At 43.4% G+C, this 22,808-nt stretch overlaps 1 protein-coding gene across 21 annotated transcripts in view; it reads left to right on the forward strand.

Annotated features, from left to right (window-relative positions):
- ABI1 (abl interactor 1) overlaps positions 1–22,808 on the forward strand; it is a 295,046-nt gene that overhangs the window by 105,999 nt on the left and 166,239 nt on the right. The gene's annotated exons all lie outside the window — the stretch shown is intronic.

Raw genomic sequence — 22,808 nt, forward strand, 5'->3', positions numbered from 1 at the left:
TATCCAGTAGAATATTTTGTATATCTACATTTGGCAGACCGTAGTGATTTTTAAAGGTTATTCTACAATGGGCTCCTGGGGGTGACACTCGACACTTTTTGTTCACCAACAAGTTTCAAATTTCTGTTTGTTATGATAACAAATTTTTCTATATGGCTTATTGTCGCTTGGACAGGTGGCAGATTTGGAGGAAAGCAGGACAGGCAGGAAGGGTTGGGGGCATTAGGAATTGGTTTGGGTAGAGGGAAGCAGGGGAGAGAACTTGGAGGCAAGAGGTAGGCAGTAGACTGGGTTAGGCGTTCTGGGTGGTGCTTTAGGATGTACAAGGTGGGGAAATAGTGGTTAGGGGGTCATTGCTTAGGGGATGGGGGTGTCAGCTTGGGAAATTTTTTATATATGATATGGATGCATTTATTATACTGCCTACCTGTCCAATAAGGCGACCTTTTACCCCCTCTTGGTGTGAGGCGTGGTTATTGCCCGAATGTCCTTACAGCATTGAGTACATTACATTTATAATTTGGTGGTAGACTTTAGTTTCAGAGAAGTGCGATGCAGATAGAGTAGTTTTTGTTCATTATGATGAGCTGTATAACTAAAAACATCAAAGCTTATTGCTGTCCTCCTACTTTTTTCTTAAAATAAATATTTTTTAAAATTTTGATTTAAAGTCACAAGAGTCCGAACAAGAGTTTAAAAATTCTTAACATCTTCCCAGCTCTTACCTAGATTGCTCGTTGTTTTAAATGTTGTATTATCTACAGTAAAATGAGAGAGTGGTCAGTGGGTCCCATGCATCTTTTAGGTGTGAAATATGGTGCCTACATTTTCTCAGTTCTACACCTTTCTGGTTTTTAGTTCATTTGATTTACTCTGTCCTTTTCTGATCAGATAGATCCTCTCCACACAAAAAACCTTGACTATTCATTTACACCAGAGCTCCATACTTACTTATGCCTTGCTAAAAAGAGTTATCCCCATACATCCTTTAAGTTACATAGCCCTCGGTATAGTTGTATTCAGAATCCGTTGCATCTCTTGGTACGGTGGAAAGCCCATTTCATAGATCGCTTTGTAAATAAAATCACGGTAAGCCTAGGTGCCATGTCAAATGTGTGTTCATTTTTCTCTCTTTTTCCCCATCAGTAGCAAAGTCAATAGGGCAAGCAAACAATTTTTAATGCAAAGCATGTATACAGCATTTGTGAATGTCTATGTTTACATGCATTGACACAAACCAGGCCTCTTGCCTTTGTCAATGCTTGTTTTTTTCTGGAGACTTTAGCAGCACTAGTGAATTTATGAAAAAGGAGATCGTAAATCATTTGACGGTCCAAGTCAGACAGTTTTTTTGAGATTGCTGTAGTAGCAGCACTAATAAAATACAGTTCTTGTTTGTTTATTTAATTTGTATACATTAAGTGTATTTTAAATCAATATTTTACAGACTCATTTATTGGATTATAAAGACCACCGTTTCCTCTTTTTTCCTAAACCATTTTTTAGTGGTAGAGGAATCCCCATATCCCAATATGCATATATTTTTTAAAGAAACTTTTGCACTGTGAACCTGTTCTAGATTTACTCGCTGTGTATTATTATAGAGATGTTTTTAATGGTGTACCATTAGTTTTCTCATATTTTTATTTTCTTGTCGAAATGTTTTGCTTTAAAAAAACATGCTGGGGACTTGGTTGCCTTTTTTTCAAGGTGATTTGTTGATGTTTTAGCCAAATCCTGAATCTGTTTGCCACTATGGACATGGTAGATGCTCTAATAAGCATGCATATCGTAAGGCTTTTTAGTGCAGGATTTAAATTAAGATATTGTAAGCATTTACAAACCGCTGAAAAAAAAGTTTTGGGTTTAGAAAACGAATGGCCTTGAACGACCCTATTTTGAGCCAGTTTCAAAAAATATTTTTCAGCTCTTTAACCTTTATATAGCATACTTTTAAAATGGGTAGTTGAGCCTTTACTTTGTTTTGGTGGTTTTGAATTCCTCCGATTATACTTATCTTATCGCTCCCGGTGCCTGCACTTTGAGCTGTAATTTTCCTATTAACCCTCCGAGACATTCTTGCTTTTGAAAGAAAGGAAACAAAATATTTGAGGGTGGATTGTTTACTCCAGTCGAGAAACCTTTCAGAGTGAAGGAATGTGGTAGGTAACAAGCAGGTATCTTTCTTTAACATTTTTAGGTCGTGTTCTTCTCTGCCTTGAACCTTCAAGGACTATTTGTTCACCAGACTAGTCACTGAGTGCAAACTCTGAACTTACCAGTCAGTAACTCACTGGATTTGCCAGATAGGTAATGTAGAGTGAAAGGCCATACACAATGTAAAATGTAGAACATTTAATGCAGGCAATTAAGCTGTTGCAGTGTGTACAAACCTTTTGAATTCTTAAAAAAAAAAAAAAATTACGTTTCTTTACCCTCTATCGCTCACTCCAGCGAGAATCTGATTAAAACATGGAACTAAACTCTCTGTCCATTGGAGATCTTGAGCTCTTTTTGCCACCCTGTAGTCTGTTACGTACACCGCGGCCAAAGAGAGCACGACCCTATAGGTGGTTTGATACTGCATGTTCAGCAGCACATAAAAAAACTCTTGACAGCACTGAAAAAAATCCCTTGACAATGGAAAGAGGTGCAGTCATGTAGGAAAGAATATAAAGATGTCCTAGAAGAATATGATGGACACTACCTCAGAATCTTTAATAGCAGCAAGCAAGGCTCAAGACAGTGGGGCCTTCTGGAGAATTGTTAATCTGCCTTACTTTTATGATGCTCCATCCGCTTCAATGAAAACGGAATAACAGTCGACACATGGGAGAACCAATGTGCAAAAGTGTATTCCTCTTGTCAGTCTGACTCACCCATTTGGGGGAAGGAAGGACATGTCATTAAGAGGTGGCCCTGTCATTTTATCATGCCTGTCAAGGTGATGGAGGTAGTGGATGCCTTAACCTCTTCCATGCGTCTGATGACCCTCGGCCGTCCGACATCATGGTGGGCGTGTGCGGCGGATCGGCCGGGGTCCGTCAGTTCCGCGCACGTGTGGAATTCCAGCCGCGTCGAAGCGGTTAATGGAAAAGCCGCTGGACTGGATTACGTCCCTATGGATGTTCACAAATCAACATTCTTTTGGGGGCCCCTATTTTAAAATGTTTTATTAGGGCAGCTCTTATAAGTAGACTGATCCACTCATGGTCTAGGTCAATAATTGTCCCAGTTTTAAAGAAAGTGGACAGAAGCGACTTAAGCTTCTATCACCCAATATCCCTGTTGAACTGCCCCGTTAAAATCTTTGAGAGAATATTGCTGGCAAGGTTAGAGGAATGGGTGGGACAAACCTCTATCCTTACAGAGGTACACTATAGTTTTTGACATGGTATAGGGATAGAGGAACGGTGTCTAAGTTTATATCTACTTATCAGCAATTACACTAGAGTTGAGTTGACGGCTTGCCTTTGTGGACTTGATTTGTGCATATGACACTTTTAACTGGTCCAGGTTCTGGTCAATCATGACTACATGGGCATAGAAGAACTAATAGTGTCTCTTTTACAGAGAATGTGTAGCAGATTAATATACATGAAGGGGTGTGCCAAGAGTGTGTCCTGACATCCTTCCTTTTCACATTATCAATAGTCTCGAGAATCACTCGATAACCCATGGGAAGGAAACGCCCTGTACCAGTGTTGTTGTACGCAAATGATGCAGTCTTGATATCGTGCACCTTAAACAGGTTACAGAGTCTCCTAGATGTTTTTGTTTTTCTTTTTATGAAGCACCTTGATTTGAACACCAAGCTATCAAAGTCTTTTATTAAGATAAATGAGCCCCAAAACACTAAAAGAGGATATATAACATAGGTGGTGTCCCAGTAAGGTACTTGAAGCCTTTCATTTAGGGATTCCCTTTGATTCAGCCATGAACTTGTGGCACCCACATACTGTAATGGAGGAACAATTTCTAAGGGTAACTAAGGCAGTACACAGGCTTTCAGTTAAATTTGGGCCAGCAACCAATCAAGGAGCTGATCACCATGTACAGATCCAAATGTTTATCGGTGGCTTAATATATAGAGGGTTTGTGGGGATAGACAAGCATACGTAGTGGAGATGGAGAACTATTTTTTGCGAAGATTCCTTCCAGTCCTGCAGGGCTGTTCCACAGACATCTGTCACACGGAACTCTGTGGTAACATACACTGAAAACCTATTTAAAATACGGGTGCTACTCCTGTGGGTCTCAAAATGGGGAGAGGCAGGTTTTTTAAGGTTCATTTTCCGTATTGTTGGTCTTTGGACATTGCGGCAGGTATCGCGTGGATTTTTTATATCTCTAGAAATGTTTAGTTTATTGGGTATCCCGGAATAATTTACTAGAACTAACCTAATTAATGCGGCCTTAAAGGAAATGGTTAAGCAGATGTTCCTTAATTACTTAGGGAACATCGTGGGAAATTAGTAAATCTACAGTGAGAACTCATTGTTATTTTGACCTCCTAAACATTGGAACCCTAGCTTTTATTTGTAAGTAAGCCGCAACCTATATTTAACTAGACTTTCTTTAGATTAAACACTGCTCACTCGATGGTTTCATTCCCTAAACCCATGCATAAGACCTGCTGAACTTCCCAGAAGCCCCCGCGATGACCTATCAGCACAGAGCACAATGCACTTTATACTCTTGTGTAAATGTCTTACTGCCCCAAGAAAATGATATTTATTATTAGTATTATGGTATTTTAATACGAATCCGTGCAGGTTGGCATTATTTTTATCACAACTGCTTTTGTCTGAGGCAATCTGCATTGATAGAATAAATGTTAAGCAGAGTGCATTTAAAAGTAGGAGAGAGTATAATTGATGCCTTCTAACGTTTATAGAAAGAATGGTTTTTCTACTGTTTCAGTAGATCAAGTACATTAATTTGTTTATGGGTTTATTGATTATTTTATGAAATGTTGAATTGTAGCATTGTGCATATGTGTTTACATGACACTATTCTGCACAAACGATTTTGATGTATTGGGTAAGTCTGTCCTGAACCAAAATCCATCCTTTTTGTACTCGCCGTAATGGATATAATATGTGCTTTATCAGTACAGGCATACAGGACTGAAGTCTATAATTTTTCGAGGTACGGAGCTCATCGGGCTTGTATGTGTATGGCCATGGGGGTGACAGTCTAAATGGAATCCTATTTTGGCTTCCATTCAAAAGAATAGCAGAAATTATTGATGTTTCCTGCGCTCTAAATAAGGTTTATAATTTTTTTGTCAAGCTTTGTGCATTTGTTTTTTTTTTTTGCTTGAAGTTCTAGACCCTGCCTCTCGAACTTCGTGCAGGACTTTTAGCATACTGTGCTTTTTACACACAGAGACTAACCTGTTTCAGTGGTTAGCTCATTTTCAGAAATTATGCCAAAATCTCAGCTTAAAAAATTGCACATCCCTTATTTTTTTAAATATTGTCTAAAATCTTTACAGCTTGAGATAATCCTTTTTCATGTTCCGCCATTGTAGTTTTTTTTCCTCCTCATCTCAGATTTGAAAGATAAACCATTGAAGAACCTGGAAAAGGAAATTATTTATTTTTGAAATACAGGCTGACTAATGATATCTAAGATTACATTTCACCTTCATCGCTCTTGAAACTTGAGATCCACTCACCTTTAATCGTATGGGGTGAATTACCATGAACACTCCCTCCCGCAAAATATATTCTGGTATCCTACTGCAGCTCACACATTCTGCTAAGATCTTTCTTGTGTCAGTGGCATTTAAATGCTGTTTTTCTTCTGTAATGCTTGTCTAGGACAGAGCAAGGAATCAATTGATTCACTCCAAATGCCCCAAGCAAAAGTATTAATGTTTTAAAGTTGGGTACATAGATATTCATTATTTGTGGCTTTCCACACCATGCACTGTTCTCATCGTGCCAGAGAAACGTAAATTTGACATGGAGGCTAAGAAATCAGGCTGATGATACCATTTCATGCTGTTGAATTACATAAGTATTCTAATTAAATGTTTAAGACCTGCGGAGGAACTCGTAGCTACTGCACGTTAGGTTAGCAAGCCACCAAATATGTTAATATAATCATCTTTAGCAATCAAACTCAAATAAAAAAATTCATTTAGTGCATCTGAGATCTGCAGAAGAAACCAAGGATCAAATTCATGGGGGTTGCCAGATATCCAACTCTTCACCTTCTTCGTAGCTATTCTGAAATGATGTGCGGATTTTAGAAATACGTTTCTTTAGTTTAAAAAAAAAAGCAGGAGGATCATGCAATAGACACTTTCCTAAATTGTCAACTTTGGTTGTTGTTGTCAGAACATTGCTGTTACAAGCTCAACATGACGGCTCAAGTCAGTGCCGTGTGCACATTCTGCTTGTTGCCTCAGAACACCTGGCGGACTGTCATGCAAGAACTCCTCACCAGCACACTGGACGATGGCAACACTTTCTTCACTGGAATCTCCAAAGAACTCCTACACAGACTCCAGAGCATTGCTGCAAGATCACTACTCAACCTCCCATGCCACACCCACATCACAGTGCACCTCAAAAAGCTTCACTAGCTCCCCATTCACAAACTCAACCAACTAAAACTTCTCTCATGCATACAAAGCCCTACACATCACAGGACCAGAATACCTGAACAGCTGCATACACTTTCACAAACCCACCAGAAACCTACACTTTGCCTCACTCTCATACATTCCCTGCATCCGGAAAAGCAAAACTGTAGGGCGCTCATTCTCCTGCAGTGCACCCAAGACATGGACAAGACCTGCATCTCTCAGCACATCAAAGCCTCCTCCTCACTTCTTGAGTTTGAAAAACTGGCTCTTCGTATAAGCACATTGGGGACTTCACACCTGCCCAAAAGCCTGGATACCCTCTCGTATTGATTTGAATAGCGCACAAATCACCTAACTTAAATGTTAAAACGAACCTACCTTTAATTCAGAGCAGAAAACTATTTCAAAGTTGTCAAGAAATGACAACTAGTGCACAGTAAACAAGCAAAGGCGCAGTCAATGGTATGCCCTTTTGAGTTACCATGCTGATTTGTTATGGATAATAACCACATAGGTTCATGTTTCCTCACACACTGTTCAGAAGCCAAAATCCTTTACTTAGAAATGTGAGGCTAATAATATTCACTCCAACATGTTCTTTAACGAGGGATATCCCCTTTGGTCCATTAAGGTGCGAACGATAGTATATTTTACTAGCTATTCACTTAATAAAAAAGCTACCCTGAATGGAAATCCTATATGTATTCTGTCCCTGATCTGTTAACAAACTAACAGACTTTTAAAACCGCATTAAAAGGAATTGCACTGTTTTGTAGGTCTAACCTACAGACCGCTTTAGTTGCCTTTGCCTTCCTAATGTTTTCCCAAAAATGAATAACAAAAATTATATATATGTATAGAGGGACTTTCAGTTAGCATATTTACCTTATAGACCTGTTAAGTTGTCATTACATTTTTTCCCACTCACCATGTTTTACAGCATGGGGTAATGGATCGTTTGTGGCTGTGTTCACTGTGAGAGATGGTTATGCTTGTGCTTACATCGGCTGGCCTTTGACAAATTCTTGCTACACCTAGGTATCTGCCTTTCCAGAGTACATCTCATTTATGTTAAAATGTTACTGTACATTTAAACTGACTGGCTTGGCAAAGGGAGGAATGTAATGCCTTTTCTCTGAATGGAGCTCAGCCTTTTTAGGTCGAGCATTCGAGACCTCTTGTATATACTTTAGTATATATTCTTACTATGTACTTATATGTGTATGTACTTTTTGGGCTCTAGCACTTGTCTGCTTACGCTTAGGGATTTTTTTTTGTTCCACTGCCTCTATTTAACTGTCTTGATAGAAAACCACCAGTAGAGGTCAGTAAAATAACAATTGTTTTCTGCTGAGGGACTTTCTTTATTTTTAGTTTTCTGTCACCTGCCTCTATTTAACTTTCTTGATGGAAAACGACCAGCACAGGTCAGTAAGATACCAGAATCCCTTTAGCATTCTCTAGATTCCAGTCCATAGTAATTGTCTTCCAGGAGCACTCGTAGACAATAATATTTGTATTCAAATCTTGCATTTTCAGTGATATGACGACCGAAGGCCCTGATTTTATCATAAAAACCGAGCTTTGGACTATACCATTTCCCACTGAAAGGCAATATTTCTCTCCATGTGTTCCCATACCTGGCGTGTCACGCAGTTTGGTGCTTACTTTTCCTCCATGTTAAAGAATAGTAGATGTTTCAGCACCCAGGCTAATGTGCTGCAGAGCTAAATACTTATAAGGTCCCAAAGGTGAGATTGATTGCATTGCAAATGCTTGTTAATTATTAGAAGTGGCATTTTTTGGACGCAAACAGTCTTGCAGAAAATATTTGAAAGAACTGCAAACTGAAATAAATTATCCACGAAAGGTGAAACATTTGCCACCATGAAATAAACATTGCTGTGTCGTTTGTAAGTTAATTACCTCAATTGCAAATGATAGAAGATGAACGCGTAGAATGCCTCAAGCACAGTTCACACACAGTTTGAAAGGCACTTTATTGGACATGTATTTTAACTCTGCATTTTAAGTTGGATCGGTTTGCTTGAAATGCCCCTCACGTGTGTCGCACGCATAGAATTCACAACAGCAGCTCTGAATCATGGTGCCTGCAACAGTGGAGCTTTGAAAGGTTAGTGCTTGTTATAGCAAGGATCACTAGACCCCGAAAGTCACCGATGGCAGCCTTATTCCCTAACCTAAAAAACACTTGCTGCAGTGCGAGCGCTGAAAACAAAGCATCATGGCTTCAGTTACCCAGCCAGTCTCAGAAATGTTAGCTTTTGCTCACCAGTAAAAAGAAATAAAAGATTTTAAGGAAGGTCTATTCTTGGCTTGTGCAATGTCTGGCTGAAACATTAAGCGCTTTTACAGGCCTGTTTAAAAGCTGTTTAGGGTGGCAATTCAGTTCAAGTCGGTGGACAGGTTTAGCAGCAATATATTTGCCCCGCCCTGTCACGTTCTCAATGAAATAGTCTATGCTTGGTGTGTCCTCCTTTAAGAACACTGACAGTGATTTGAATGAGTTAAAATCTATATGAAAGCTACTGACCTACAAAGCTGCAGTTTCCTGCTGACAACACATTTCCCACTTGTGCTCAGCTTGGACATGTGCAGCTTAAAACCCGATTTTGACAAAATGGTTAGTAGCTTGTAGAAAGCAGAGCATGATGCCCAATTTTATTTTTCTTTCACGGGGCGGTGAACTTGTCATATTTGGCTCTTTCAGTGATTCTTAGGTGAGCAAACTGAAGATATCCTACTGTTCTTTATGGTTTTAAGGTAGCTACACTTGGCCTGTAAAGCAGGCTTCTATGGTCTTGTCTCTAAAGAGATGCTAGAGACTGTCCTAAATCTTGCTAAACTATGAATGTTGACTAAATATATAAAATATAACAAATTAAAACCAGGAGATAATCTAGAGGGTGTGTCAGAGGGAAGAGCCAGGTTTCTGAAAGAGACTATTAGTTATAGATTCCTTACCTTAGAATTACTCCAAGCGTCAGACTGGATCCGGAACTTTTTTCCGTAGCAGTACCCTTGCAAGTCGGTCGACTTTGCGTCCATTGTTGGCGTCGTGATCGCGTCGCTGTATCTACTTAGACACCGCCCCTGCGCGCTGACGCCAGCTCTTTCTTTTTCCGCGCCAGCCAGTGCTGATCTGGAGAGAGAGGGGTACCCTAGTCACTTTTTGACTAACTGTTTTTCGACTTTTTGTCAACTTCTTTTCGAGTCGATTGGCTCCTGGTGAACAGGGATGTCACATCGGCGGACCGGCTTCAATCCTAGTGGCTCCTGCCACAAGGGGATGTCTCTGACGGGCCCACATCTAGTGTGCTTCTGGTTTCTGGAGCGCGGCTACGACCCGAAGTAGTGGTCCGACTGTCGGGGCCATGGCCCCGAAGTCTTTGCGGGAGTTGTCCCGAAAGCTGTTGGAGGCCCGACAGTCTGCTCCTCGCTGCTCAAGGTCCCAGTCGAGTGGGAGATCGCGGGACCGGTCGCGGAGCCATCACCATCACTCCTTGTCTTCATCTTCGGGTAAGTCTTAGCACAAAAAAAAGGCGAAGCAGCACCGTCGCTCTTGCCTTCTCCCCGTTTGTCGGCTGACAAGACGTAGGATGCGGACGGGAGTCGTCCTACGGCTCCGTCTGCGGAGCCTGCTGGGTCTCCCCCCTTTCCCAGGAGCCGGAGCGACCCCTGCCCTACTTCGTACATTTTACAAAGCTTTCCCACTCCATCTTTGGGCAGCCTGATTCCTCTGGCGCGCCTTTGGCCCCGTGGACTTTTAAAGTGTGCCACCCAGTCCTCTTCTCCTACATTAGTATCTAGTGTGGTATCCCTGTGTGTCTCAAAATAGGGTCCATTTATTATCGGCCAGAACTCCTTGCTGTTACCCAGTGCTGATGCCTGTTCTAGTTTGGCCCAGGTCTCATCCTTCAGCGCCTTCTCTCTGTTCTTTCTTGCCAGTTTATATTCCCTACAAAGTATGGCGAGTTTGGCTGTGTTTCTTAGTTTTTTGCCCAGGGCTTTGATGAAAATCTTCCTATTTTTTGAGCAGGGCGAATCAAACCAGCCCTTGCCCTTCTTCGGTTCCTTAGTGTTATTCTGATTGAGTGCCCTCCTTATATGTTCTGGGAGTTCTGTAAAGGACCTTACCAGGGATAGGGGAGTGTTGTCTAAGTCCAAACAGTTGCTAATATTATCAAAGGCATTCCTAATTATTTCGGGGACCAATTTCAATTCATCAATTTGAGCTTACCTAACTTGGTTTCCATATCTCCTGGCTAGTAATGGCTGACCTATTTTCTGCTGAATTATCACATCCCAGGGAATCAAAAGTATCTCCCAAGATAAAAAAGCATGATCGCTAAATCCTGTAAATTGGACATTTACATGATTACATCTCCCATTTAGAGGGTTTGAGATCAGTATGAAATCTTTAGTCGATTCCTGGTTATCTCGACGGAATGTTCTTAAAAGAGCATCCGAGGAGGTGGACAGTTTGTGAGCCATTACCATGTTCCTAGACGGAAGAGATTTATTGAGGCTATTTCCATAGTTTGTATGGGAAAAATGATAAACCGGATTACCCATCAGGTCCTCTAAATCACAAACACGCTCTAGATTGTACTTTCAAGGGTGTATGTTAAAACCTCCCATCCAGATGATATTTAAAACATCCTTTTGCTTAATGGTATTGGTAGCCTCATTGATTGCTCGATTCACATCCCCCAGAACTAAGTGCATATTTGGCCCAACATTTTTGTTATAATAGTTTATTAAAAGCCAAAAGCTTTGGTTGACCATATCTAGAATGAGGAGATGAAAATAGGTACTTTTCCCTTCTAACATCTTGGCTTTCAGTGCCAGTGTGTTGGGATCCGAATTATTAGTCCCCCCCCCCTTAGCTCTTCCTGAAGATGACGGAATTGCCCTTGTCTGATAAGAGCAGTAGCCATTTAAGAAGATATCTTCCGGTGCCCGTGTCTCCCGTAGGCAGGCAATATCTTGATCCTGCCATTTGTTAGCCAGTGAACGTCACCAAGTTTATTTGAGATGCCTGCTACATTCCATGATGCTATTTTAAATACTTTAGATCTCCCCTTCTTGTTCTCACTATAGGTGATAGAGGCTTCAAAGTCAACTTCACGAACAATATTGGACACGGCAACACACCCCTCCTGCAGTCTAGTGGGTAGTCAGTCGCAAAGCTCCATCTCTGAAAGTGGGGCAAATCTATTCTTGAGATGTAAATCTTATTGTCCAAACGTTAGGTCTCAGTAGATTTTCCCTTGTGCGTAGTGACGATTCCAGGGCCAACAATGGTAGGGGCCGATAGAAATACTCTAAGGGTAGTGCTGTAATCTGTGTCCCAGTTGGTGGAACTCTCTACGTAGGTGATCTAGGTGGGATCTTGGTACAAAGGAGTTGTTAAAATGTATTACCACACAGTTACCGTTCATCACTTTTGAAGGCGAACCCAGCCGCCCTACCCTTCTGGCCATGATGATTTGGTTGGCTAATCGGGCCACCCCCTTGCCTGTGCCAATTGTATGATGATTCAGCCAGTGGAGGGACTTATCCATTAGTTGAGTTGTTGTTTCAACCTGGTCCTCCCTCAGGGTCGGAACGTTACTCAAGACTATCACAAGAGGTGACGCTGCCGGTGAAAGGTGAAGAGTGATATGCTTTAGGTGCCTGCCTCCTTATATTATTTTGTTGCCTTGGAATATCATTGTTTCCACCGCCCCCCCGTTGATGCTAGATGGGGGTTAGTTGTGATTAGTGAGCGGTAAATAAGGTGTTATTGGAGGTCCCCTTAGATTTACTGGATAATCACCTTGATGCACAGAGGGGTTTTGGGTGTGTGGGGGAATACTAGAATCGGGTATACCTGTATTCTGATTCTATTGAGATGGCTGAAGTTTATGGCCTCCCACACTATCAATTGTTGTTAAGCCAGTCCCCACCTCTGACTGAACTGGCAGCCCTGCTACCCCATTTAGCTGTGTGCAATTCGAAGGGGTATGATTAGATGCACATATGGCCTCAATACATGTCAATCACTCTCCAATTTGAGATAATTTGTTTTAGAAAGGGTCCAGGAGTACGGTAACCAAAGTCTCAATCCTCTTCAGAAAGTCCTTGCTGTTCGCCTTTGTGGACTGCATGACGGGGTCGATGGTCCTTGATATAAAATTCGGCCATGGTTCAGGTTCTCCTTTCCCTGTCGCTTTACCAGACCAAGTTCCCTTCAGGGGTTATTGTTTTTGCACCTCGCCTCCCCTTCTTTTTACTGGGCGTTCACTATTCCTACTATCAAGTCGGGATGTTGCAGCCTGCCCCCACGTCTCTATGTTGCGGCTGATTAAGGTGTTGCGAGGGGAGGGCGAACACGAGACAGGGGCCAAGTGAGGAGCAGATGTAATTTGAGGGGAGATCATGGAGGTAACATCTGTTAACTCGATTTCATGGGTTAGGACCGACTCTGCCCTCGTTAAAAAGGCATCAAGAGTACCAGCGACTCCACTCCCTGGACGTTCAGTGCATCCTTTCCATTTGCTCATTTTCATTAGAGGTAGTGTTGTAAACCCCCCGCGAATCAAGTACAAGTACCAATAATGGAAAAACAGTACCTCCAAGAAGTCCTCAGCTCGCCCTGGGTCCAGATGTTAGAGGAAGGGGCCCTGCCCAACCTCCTATGGGCTCAGACCGGCCCGCCCTTGGTTCGGCCTGGGTGGGTCCCCACGCGCACTCTGTGCGGCGGCCCGGCATCTCAGCTTTGAGCGCGTTGGCGAACGCTCAGTATGCTGGGGTTTGTGGTTCCCCCCTCCAGGCGGCTGGTCCGTAGTGTCCTCTGGCCCCAGGAAAAACAAACACAAGGTGAGGGGGCAAAGCGGCTACAATCACCTCGGGCCGGCGTCTCAGCTTTGAGCGCGTTGGCAAGCACTCCGTATGCTGGGATTTGTGGTTCCCTCAGGCGGCTCGCCTGTAGTGTCCTCTGGCCCCTGGAAAAACAAACACAAGGTGAGGGGGCAAAGCGACTACAATCAGCGCGGGCCGGCGTCTCAGCTTTGAGCATGTTGTGTTTTTCAGATGAACAAGTTACTTTCCTTCGGTAGCAATATATCTGTAGGAGACATATATTAGTTATAGATTCCTTACCGCCCCACCCATCCTCCTCGTTCTGCGAACTGACTTCTAGTGTGACGGACTCCCTTTCAGGGCCCTAGTTTTGCGCACCAGTGGTCAGTGTCTTAGCCATAGCTCTGCACTTCTGCCGTGGAATGTCGTGTAAAGAACTGATGTCAGCAGAGCAGGAGTGGCGTCTAAGTAGATATTGCAAAGTCATCCCGGCGCTGACGATGGCCGCAAAGTCGACTGACGCCACCTACCGTTGCGCAAGGGTACTGCTAGGAAAAAATTTCTCCGGATCCAGTCTGACGCCTGGGGCAATTCTAAGGTAAGGAATCTATAACTAATATATGTCTCTTACAGATCTATCGTAACCGAAGGCAAGTAACTTGTTCTTTAATGCATTATGGTTATCTTGGGAGCGAGATATGGGTGAAAAAGTGGAGTGAAAAGTTCAAAAAAAGGTTCACCAGTTGACACTTGCATTCTTAGTCAAATACCCTGATCAAAGCGCTTAGTGTAAAAGTAGCTCCATCATCGGGGGACAACACCCTGGCCGTTATGTCCAAGGCCCGAACATCAGAGCCCCTTCTGCACGATATAAGGCAAAGCAACATTGCCAATTTTCGCCGAAATGTCTTACCAAGACAAGAATCGATTTGGCTGCTATGAAAAAAGAGGTTCAATACCAAATTAATATCCCAGAGCACCACATAACGAGGTTCAGGTGGAAGGGATAACCGAATCTCCCTAAGCAACCTACAGAGAAACGGGTGTTCACCCACTGGTGTGCCACCTACCGGAGCATGGCCCGCTGAAACGGCAGAATGAACAGTCTTGTTTGACAGATATGCCAGCCCCTCTTCTGCGAGGCTTTATAGAAAATAGAGGATTTGGATTACATCAGATTCCACGGGATCCACTTCCCTTCGCAGACACCAACATACCCATCTCGACCAGGCAGAGCGGTAATGCTTTGTTTTGCTGTCACCCCATGCATTGGATTACAGAAACTCAGTGGGGCCCAAAAGGCCTGGGAGTTTTCATCTTTGCCTGTAATCTGCCACACCATAAGATGTAATGAACCCTCTGACAACAGCCAATCAGTTTTATGTCCGGATTCTTCAGAATTTGAGGAAAGTGGAGGATTCAGATTGGCGAAGCCCACCAAAGTTCCAGAAGATCTGGAAACCATACTTGAGACCTCCAGACAGGCATTATTAGGACCACATTTATGAAAAAAGAGAGAGAAGGCTCTCGCTAGCAAACAACCAGTTAGCAACTGCCCATATATTTATTTAACATCAAAGCGACTGTTTGTAATGAATTAATGATTCAACACAATGTATTAAAATTCACAAAACTTTGTTTTTGTTTTTATTTTTTCTATTAATTTTTTATATATAGCTGTTTTAGATTTCATTTCATATTATATATTTTGTACAAATATTGACATATTACAGGCAAAGATATATATATACACAAGACAAAAAATAAAATTAAACTGTGAAAGACAATTTTCGGTCGTTGTAGAAATTAAGTAGGCAAAGCGGTGGAATAGAACTACGCGCGTTTCGGCGAGTAGCCTTCGCCAGGTGACCGTCATTCGCAGTTAACAAAACATAACATTAAGCAACATAAATTATTGAGATATCTGAGTTGATGTTTTCAATTCTTTTTATAAAAAACCTTCATGATCTTTATTTCCTCAGCCTCGATATACACCAATAAGGACACTTGACTTTTTCAGTTGTGTTAAATGTTCAGGAAAAAGGCTGTTTTAGATTAATAGCGATTCTTCTAATATTTATTAGGAGTTGTTTGCACAATCGATGTGAGGGAGGTGCAGAGCAGGACCTATTCTTAAAAACTATTATGACCTGCCGAATAATTATTCTACGCGGTCCATAACTCCGTGCTGTAAGATCATCCGATCTACTTAGACACTTTATATATTTCCTCTACGGGTTGTGTCTTTTGTTTCTGTTAAAGAGAAATATGAAGGCTTCCGGTTTTCTTTTGGTAGGATTATGTATGCATCTTTATACCGGTATGGCCTCTCATGTATAATGATGTTCCTCTGTATTCTGCCGGGTCTCCGCAGTGGGATAAACTATTATTAGGACCACATCCACCTTTTTCCTGCGGACCGGAGCTGCTGCCCTGCTGATAGAGAAGAGGGGAAGGCATAACCCTTCTCTCTACTCCAATCCTGGAGAAAGGCATCTTATCGCCTCTGCCAGAGGGTCCGGCCTCCAACTGAAAAAACATGTCAGCTGGTGGTTGAGGTGGCAAGCAAACGGGTCAATTGAGAACGAACTCCACCTGTTGGGCAACTTCTTAAAATTTTGAGAGTCCAGCTTCCAATTGCTGGAGTCTCGCAGGTGCCTGGAGTGCCAGTCCGCCCCTTGGTTCTCCTGACTCGGAAGGTACTCAGCCGCTTCCGATACCGGATTGTACAGTTAGAAGTTCCAAAATTCCTTTGTCATTTTCACTAGGGCACAGGGACCTGGTGCCCCAGGTGGTTTATAAATCTCACTGCCGAGACCATGTCCCTCTTTAAAAGGACAGAGGACTGGATCCAGTCCTTTGTCCAACACATGACCATGAACGACCCTATCAGGATCTCCAGGCAGTTTATTTGCTAGTGTTGTTCTAGAGGTGTCTAACTTCCGGCTGTGGGAAAAATCCCCACACCAGGCGCTCCAGCCCGATCAGCTGGCGTCTGACTCGATTACCAGCTCGGGCGGAACCGAGGATAGTTTTCCGTTCCAAGCCTCCATATGGGTGAGCCACCACTCCATTTCCTCCCTCACCTCGTCTGTTAGAGGAACCAACTGCGATTACATGAGGCCTCTACTGAGTGTGCGCCTTTAGACTCTGTAAAGGCTCAATAGAGAACGGGCCTGGAAAAATCGCTTGAATCGAGAAGGAGAGGAGGCCTACAAAGTGTGCGATGTGTCTGAGCGATGTGCACCGTTTGTCCAGCGTCTGGCGGAGCTCATGCCTTATCTGCGCAATCGTACGGGAGGGGAAAGTTAGAGAAGAGGAGGATGGAGTCTATGACAAAACCCAGGAAGCCCACCCTTTGCGTCTGAGTGAAGACTTCTTTGCATTTATCCCAAACCCTTGCAACAGGGTTACTGCTGACTGGCGATGTCAACAGTCTCTTGAGGCATTGCGCCATGATGAGCATATCATCCAGGTAGATGATCAGCCGCATCCCCTGAGCGCGCAGCAACTCCACTGCTGGCTTGGGAACCTTGGTGAAGCACCACAAGGCAGACGAGAGGCCGAAGGAACCCAAAAGTCTGGGAGCCCCAAACGAATCGTAGGTGACGACGACGACGATGAGGAGGGGAAATCGGAACAGTCTGGTATGCATCTTTCCGGTCCAGGCGGACGAACCAATCGGATGGGAGTAGGACGAACCAATCGGATGGGAGTAGCACGTCCCTGAGAAAATGAATACCCTCCATCTTGAAGTGGCGGTATACCAGCCACTCGTTGAGATCTTTGAGATTTATTACAGGACTGCGGCCTCCGCCTACCTTGTCCAGATGCACTGCCGTATGACTGATGGCTCCTTTCTGAAGGAGGGTTGAGACCTCCTAGTCTGTCAGCGCTGTCGTGGGTGGAGAAAAAGATGGGGCGCAGGTGCACGTTTTGGAAGTGGGACTGGAAAATTCTATGTCTGAAGAACCTATACGTCTGAGGTAATGGAGGCCCAGACTGAGAGGAAATGAGCTAGCCACCCACCCACCTTCAGAAGTGCCGAGGGAATGACACTCGTCGTTTGCACTATTGTGGAGAAAATCTCTAGGCAACTAGAGGCCTATAACAATGGACAGACCATAAGAGCTGCAATTATAATATGAGGAACTCAGTGTACACTTGAATGCATTTAAAAATTCTTTAATATACCATATTTAAAAACATTTTGATAAATGTCATCGAATAAATCCTTTACATACATGGTGTAGTATCGCCACATGACTCACGTAAATACATAACACATAATACAATGGACAAACATAACTGTAAACAAAAACTGTGACAACAAATGTATACAATAATTATGAGAGTATCATTTAGATCAATTAAAGTATAGAGATAGATGGCTAAAGTGTCTAATTGATGGATCTTCTTCTACTCGCGTTTCGGAGTACACTATGCCTTCATCAGGAAACCCACAGATCTTCTAGCATTAATTCAAAACGAGATCAGCAGGGAGAATATGATTTAGACCCAGCTGAGAAAATAAAAACTCAGAATTCGTGGGTAAGAATAGCGGATGGTTGATCCCCGGTACTATTCGCTATGATGATAAATTATGGCTGATAAACTGATGATTTATCTGATTGTTAGTGCATAAAGGAGAGGAAAGTGAATATGTTGGCACAAATGGCCCGAAACTGGCGAACTATGTCAGTTGGATTCCAAACGGGTAAATCATTAAGTTTCTCCTGAACGTATTTTGTGGGGGAAGGACAATGATAGTCCTGTGTCACAGAGTAGAAGATGTCTTGTGATTAGACGGGTGAAGTCTGCAGTCTTCCGACTGACCGAGTCTGTTTACACTGTCGTTGCCTCCTTTATATCCTCCATGGCCCCGGAACCGTTGCTGTCTGGAAGGGTAGAAGTTATTCAAGCGCGGATTGGCCTGATTATGCCTGCGCAAGAAGCCTTGCCCTAACTGGATGAGGACGAAGAGGAGAGGTCGGTCGGTCGGTCGGTCGGTCGGTCGGTCAGTCGGTCCTGACCGGCCCCGTGGAAAACCCAGGGGTTGAAGACCCGTTTAATATTGGTTTGAGCTTTGTCTAGTGACGTAAAGGTCATCACGAACTTCCCCCAACTCCTTGACGAAGGTGTTACCAAACAAACCTCCCTGTGCCACCGCACCTGCCTCCGAGGAGGCCAAGTCCCCCAGTTTCAGGCCGACCTCCAGGAGCAGGGAGTGGCGGCGCTCTGTATATAGTGCACAGTTGGCATTCCCCATAAAGCAAACCGCGCACTGTGCCCAGCTAGAAAGGACATTAGGGGTCAATGAGAGAGCTCGAGGCTTTGGCCTCCCCCTGCCTGTTCCAAGATCTTGCTGACCAGGCTGATTGCATCCAAAGCTTATCCTGGTAGGCGCACCCAGATATATCGATTTTCCTTCTTAGGGTCCCTAACAAACCTGGCCAAGAACGTGTCCATCTTAGCATCAATATCGAGAGTAATGGCTACCTTCCCCTCTAGGGTGGGGTGGGGACATTCTGCTCTCAGGCGGCTGCAGGCCTTGTTGTTCAATGTCTTCCTGGGGTGAGCCGCCACATATTTAACCACCTTCTGAGCCAAGAGCCACTTGCCAATCCTCGGGTGTATAATATCATCCGGGTCCTGCATATCCGAGACTCCCTCTTGCGCCCGGGCAGGGTGAGAAGATGGGCTCCACGATCAGGTAGAGCCTGCTTCATATTCTGAATCCTCTGGGGAGTCCCCATCCTGAGGTTGTGGGGTATCTTGGCAGGCCGGCGCCGGCGAGGGCTCTGACGGGCCCTCAGGATTCTCTTGCCAGGAGGTCTTGTCCAAAATACCTGCTTATGGCACGCAAACACATTCTTATTGACCCCCCTTCCTCACACTTTCTTGGGGGGTGAGGGACCCTAACTTGGATTGTCTGTCTTAAGTGGTCTTCCCCATGGCAGGTAGTGGGACTGGGGTTGGGCAAACTTTGTGCATTCTTGTGCAATCCTTTCTGAAAGCATTTCTTTTATCTGGTCCATTAGGTCAGTGACTGCCCTGTAAATTGAGGTGTCAATTGCCTCGTAAAAGTCCTCGTCCCACTGGAGGTAGGCCAGAGGGGGAGGGGGGAGAGGGGGAGGGGGGGGGGATCCTCCTAGGTTTCCTGTGCCATCGTAGGACTGTAGAGGGAAACTCCTTTGGCTAAGATCCGAGGCAGAAATGGGCTAATTGGCTTAGGGTCCAAATAAAGTAGTAAATCCGTGCCACTAACGTGTCAGGGTTCAAATGCATTCAAGCATGACCAAATTAGGGGCTGGAGGGGAACCCAGGCAGGTATGGGTGTGCCTACTGGATCACTTGCTCAGGGACACCAAAACCTCCCTTGGCTACAGTGGGTTAAAGCTGCTCAGCAGGTGTGTCCCACAGAGGCCCATCAGGCCTAAAACGGATACCGACCTCTCAGGGCGTTCAACTTCGGTGTATCACACCACTACTGGCCTCGTGGGGCACCAAACCGGCAAAAAGGGGGAGACGCACACTGCAGGCCTGAATGTCTTGGCGTGCCCTGCAGTGCCCTTTATGGGGCAGCGGACCGCACCGCGAGCGTGAGGGGGGAAGTCGCGTAGGAGCGCACTAGCGGACAAGCGAAATGAATTGACAAACAATGTGCGAGTCCACGCCATGAAAAACAACCTTACAACAGCCTTACGACATTTCGCTGCAATTATTTGTATGTATGTATGTATGTATGTGTGTGTGTGTGTATATATGTGTGTGTGTGTGTGTATGTATGTATGTGTATGTATGTATGTGTGTATATATATATATATATATATATATATATATATATATGAGTGGTGCCTCAGTGAACAGGTCGCACCAACAGTAATAGCGCACACCATCGCCAGCAGTTACTAGCACAGCATGACCTCCCACCTTCATGCGCAGCCAAACACGTTTCGAGCTAAATGCTCTTTGTCAGTGACCAAAAAGGGAATGCAGAAGTGGCAATAGATGCAGCCATATTTATTTAGTTAATGAGAGTCCCGCCCCATTGGGCGCATGGCATCGTGGTAAATGTAGTCCATTAAATCGTTGCCTGGGCTCAAAGTTAAAAAGCACACCCCAGTGGGTCCTGCACACCTCCTGCAAAATGTTAAAATAAAGTCTCCAGCATGTTAAGTTCAATATCTCCCCAAGTGGGCGAAGGCGAGCGTGAATGCCGCCCACTTGGGGAGATATTGAACTTAACAAGCGAAGAAAGAGGACGAGCAGGCAGTGACAGAGGATTTTGTGGAGCCTGATCAAGGACATTAAGGAAGGACTATGGATTTTTATTTTTTTCATTAAGTGTTCTGAGAAGTAGTTTTGGCTTTAATTGGCTTCTCTGTTCTGAATTACTGATTAAAGCTAAGAAGGAAAAGCATAATCCTCGTCTCCGGTCCTGAAAATAGAATCTGAGATTTTCTGTTGTACTCAATTTTGTGCCCCCACTCCCCAAAAAGTGAGGACTGTGGGAGGGAGAGCTTCCAACCTTATATGTGGATCTCCTTACCTAGCCTACCCACAAAAAACAGGAGACAACGTTTGTTAGGTCCCATTTTTTCTCTTTAATGGAGCGTGATACAGCAAACACTCTTTGGACAATTGATGGACCCCAGACAACGGAAACTGAATCGATTTTAGCAGAAGTGTCTGTAGTAACCCCACCCAATGTTACTGCCACCTCCTCTCAATCAGGGTGTGCCACTGTGGTTACAGTTGCTGAGGTTTCACTCTGAACCAGATGAGCAGAAAAGGCATTCAGGAGCAGTGTTGAACAGAACAATTAGCGCCCTAGAAGAAATATACCCATTTACAGCAATTTGCATGTTAAAGCTTATTACAGAAAACATACCAAATGGCATTAATGTGTTTAGGGTAAAAAGCAGCACGTTTTTCATGGTTTATTTTGTCAGCCATACAAGTACACCTGACCCTCTGCGGCATAAATCCTTTGACTCACCTCACGAGAAATGTCTCCTTCTGAAGCAAGCTATGGATCAACATATACAAGTTTTTCAAAACTGTATGTATGGTTCATTATCACAAAGCCTTTTCTATTAGGGCGAAAGCTCTAAGGAAGTACAGTGAGCCATAAGCTTAGCTTGCTTTACTCAGGGTGGCTTTAATATAAAAACATGCACATGTTTGTAAAATGTTACTATTTGTGGCCATTTGTAATGCTCCTCTAGTGTATATATAAATAAAAGCTGAACAATGGAAGCAAGAGTGATGCCTATTTTCGTATTAAATTGCACCTAAATTATAAGTGCAGTTAAAAAAAGAAAAATCTTTTACTGGCAGTTCTGTTAAAGTAGTTTTCAATTTTAAAGGACCGCTTTAATTACTGTGTTTAATGCATTCCAGTATTTTGAAGACATCAGTGTCAAGCCATTAAGGGCAACATTGAGAATATGGCCCATAACCTTTTGATTACGACAAGGCCTCGGAGTTAATCTAGTTGTACAATATAACCCGGTCGCTGATCTAGCGCCAAGTAGAACGATGCTCATGATTTTGGCAAACAAGAGAAAATTGCACAGTGAGAAGAAATGGTTTGCCTAAGAATTATGTAGTGTGGTCAGATGGAGAAGGGCAGACTGGGAGCAGGCTTGTTCCTAAATTCTCAGCCTAGCACCACACCGCAAATACAACAATCTGAGTTTATTTGCAGTAACATTTTGTGCAATAAAGTGAATGCTTACATGTACATTTTCCAAAGTAATTCAAAAGTTGCTTTCTCAGAAACTAAAATAAGAAAGAGGAATGCTACAGTTCGAGAAAAGGTATAGCCCAAAACTCTGTAATAACCAGAACGCTGGCATAGCAAAAGTTTTGGCAAATTCAGTGCTTTACTGTGATCACAGACCCCTTTCACAAATCCAGCTTGTGAGTATTGAAAGAGGTGATGTTAATAAAACCTTCTATGTTAATGCCATAAATGTGGCATGATGATGGAAGTCTTGCTAGAAAGCAGACCCAGACATTGTATGATCCATTGCAATGTAAGAGAGGATATTATCAGAGCTCTGATAGCATGAGAATGCTGCCATAATTTGACACGTCGTAATAGGGACAAGTGGTTTTTAATAAAGGTCAAGTCGATTTCTACACTATCCTGTCTCTTCGACAAGTAAATATTTAATAAAATTCCACAGTCCTCCGTTAGTTTAGAAATGTCATACATGTACGTACAACTAATTTAAAAATGCAGGACGTGCTTGTGCTACTTGTTTTGAAATAGCTTTATATGTTCAGGGTACCAATTTTAAAAATGGCGTACATGTCTGTGCTACTAATA

Source organism: Lissotriton helveticus, chromosome 10, assembly GCF_964261635.1.
Source record: "Lissotriton helveticus chromosome 10, aLisHel1.1, whole genome shotgun sequence".
Classification (NCBI taxonomy): domain Eukaryota; kingdom Metazoa; phylum Chordata; class Amphibia; order Caudata; family Salamandridae; genus Lissotriton; species Lissotriton helveticus.